At 34.5% G+C, this 2,873-nt stretch overlaps 1 long non-coding RNA gene across 1 annotated transcript; it reads right to left on the bottom strand.

Moving 5' to 3' along the window:
* Positions 1 to 811: 811 nt before the first annotated feature.
* Positions 812 to 2,298, bottom strand: LOC125243935. Its single transcript, XR_007179186.1, has 2 exons — positions 2,027 to 2,298; positions 812 to 1,337 (listed from the first exon to the last, which is right to left on the bottom strand). It is a non-coding gene; the product is annotated as an uncharacterized LOC125243935 (long non-coding RNA).
* Between the last annotated feature and the right edge of the window lie 575 nt (positions 2,299 to 2,873).

The following is a 2,873-nucleotide window of genomic DNA, read 5'->3' as shown; positions in this document are numbered from 1 at the left end:
TACCATATAATAATGAATAAAACGCTCTTCAATGCTCTTCATATATATATATATATATATATATATATATATATATATATATATATATATATATATATATATATATATATATATATATATATATATATATATATATAATTTTTATATTTTTTTTGCAAATGTATCTGTCCCTTGATGGAAGAAAAGGTAAATGCCAGCATGTACAGGTCAAAGAAAAATTGTGAATATTCCTATTCAGCCCATACTGTGGCCATTTTTGTTTACTTTTGCACAATAAAAAAATTGGGCTTCTAAAAATATAAAATCTGGATCTTGAGAGACTGCAATCTTTCTCTCAATGAAGGACGTCCAGATTTATATCAAAGCCGTAAATATAAACTATGGTTTTCTTTGTCAGGGTCATTTTTTTTATGATACACTGTATCGGTATATCAGCGTGACAGCAGATCAAAGAGAGGTAGGACATGGATCCACAGAGAATCAAAAAAGTTACATTTTTTTCAATGTTTTCACTTGAGATGTTGCCATGGGAACTGGTCAAAGACTGTGAAATCACCCATCCAGAACAAGCTTTGCCTACGGAGGGGTTCTGGGTAGAGGATCTGTCATCTCCAAACTGCAACAGTGAGCTGGAATATTACATTGAGCATTGAGTAAAAAAATATCAACATTCCATTATATTCACAATTATTGAGCACAGATCAGTGCTCAAAAAGAATTAAAACATGCAAAAAGTCCAATAGTATAAAATTCATTATAAAAAAATTACATTTCAGTGTTAGGAATTGTTGCAATGCAGTTGCTAAGGTGCTCAGAGTGCTTCATCTTTTTTATTGTTTGGCAGATGAAAAACGAAGGAGAATCGATTAGAAAAGTACTGTAATAATACACCTCTTCTCATTGAGCCACATGATTTGAGGTATCAGTTATGTCCATATAGCACAAACAATGTGGGGGCAAACTCTTTTTAAAATTTTTAATCAAAAGTATAACAATTGCAATCAAATCACCCAATTACAAAATCAAGAACAGCAGCAGGAGCTCAAAGAGTTTGATTACAGGACAGATAGAGAGGATTCATTCTCATGTCACCGAGGTGACAGTCGCTCTGTACATCAGGGAGAAAAAAAGTCCGCAATCAGTAATGTTTCACTCTCGAGTTGGGTACGCAGGTGTGACACCCACGGGTGTGAAAGAAGTCAGAGTACGTGAACCGTCCCACTCACACGCTCATCAAGGCCAGCTCTGTGCTCCAAATGGAGCTGACAGCAGTGCCAATCACCTTCATCCAACTGACACTGGTGACATCCAACTGACTGGTGCAGAAGGTCCTCCTGCTGAGCAAGTTTACAGGCAAGTGGGTAAATGTCATGAGGAAATGTCAGTAGACACAAGGGTTGTGAAAAACCCTAAAATGTGTTGGAAATTCTCCTGGTTAGCCTGCCAGGTACAGAATAATTACATTGCAGGTTTCAGAGGAATTGTGGTAATTTATTCAAAACGGTAATCTCTCCCGAGGACCAGCTCACCACTACAACTCAATTAGTTAAATTCCACAGGACTCACAGTATGCTAATGGATGCCTCAGTTGTACTGTTTCACTGTAGACTGCAGAGGATCAGCCCTCGCTCACCTTAAACCATATTCCTCCTCAATAACATTAAAGGATTAGGTTTCTAAGGAGTAAGAAATGACTAATACAGCTATGTAAAAAAAATACATTAACCAAAAATATACAATTACATTAAAGTATAAGGTGTATAAAGTCTACTTTAGTTTTCAGAAGGTCTTTTATCAGACTAGATGAAATGCACTGTAAATGTGACCTGTGCTGACAAAATGAGTCGGAATGTGCACGGGCTAATTATTAGCTACAAGCAAAACGAGTCAAAAATGTCAATTTTGGTCAAATTTGAGGTTTTCACAGAAATGAGTTCACTACGCCCTCGTCAAACGATCCCAAAGCTTCAAATAGCAATTAAACATCTAAAAGTATCTTTATTTGTATGTTTTCTGAGAGGAGTACCTTTCCTTTGTCCATGAAAAATGCTGTTTTTCCTCTGCTCGCTTCACCACTCGCGCTTTCCCTCAGCACAAGTTTGGTATCATTTTAAAGCACAGCGTTCCAACTTTGTGAATATCCATAGCGAATTTTGATTGGCAAGAGTCTGAACCAATGAAGTGTGATTTTCAAACTCATGCTGATGTAAACAAATCGATCTTACTCGTGCTGACTGACAGATCCGAAGCGCGCGCACACAGACGCCTCAGCATGCAATCCCGATATACACATCTAAACAGAATTACAGTAGCCTACTTCAAAATATTGAAAAAAAAGTTGAATATATATTTTCCTGTAGATATTTGGTTTTGATGAGGTGTATGTGCCAAATTAGGGTGGTTTTGTTTTGGAACCTTCAGAAAACTTTAAGTCATTTGTTCTCTGATTTCAACAAATCATACATCATTTTGAAGGTTTTTTAATAGGGATTTTGAAAATAACAATAACTAATTTTTGAAAATTTGCTCATTGCGACTCATTTTGCCAGCACAGGTCTCAAAGTGTTGTCAAATCGATTAATTAATCGCGATTAATCACGATTAATCGCATTTAACATAAAAGTTTGTAATTATATGTGTGTGTGTATATAATATATATATATATATATATATATATATATATATATATATATACACATTCATACATGCACACATATATATTTACAAACTTTTATGGTAGATGCGATTAATCGATTTGACAGCACTACAACATATTAATAGAAATATTTATTTTTACACAATTCTGATGATTTTAACAAAATATGTTAAGAAAATTAATATATAATACAAAATATATATCTGATTTTTGGATG

The sequence above is a fragment of the Megalobrama amblycephala genome, linkage group LG13, assembly GCF_018812025.1.
Source record: "Megalobrama amblycephala isolate DHTTF-2021 linkage group LG13, ASM1881202v1, whole genome shotgun sequence".
Taxonomy (NCBI): domain Eukaryota; kingdom Metazoa; phylum Chordata; class Actinopteri; order Cypriniformes; family Xenocyprididae; genus Megalobrama; species Megalobrama amblycephala.
Note: the sequence above shows the minus strand (reverse complement) of the source record. Positions and strands in the feature narration are given on the sequence as shown.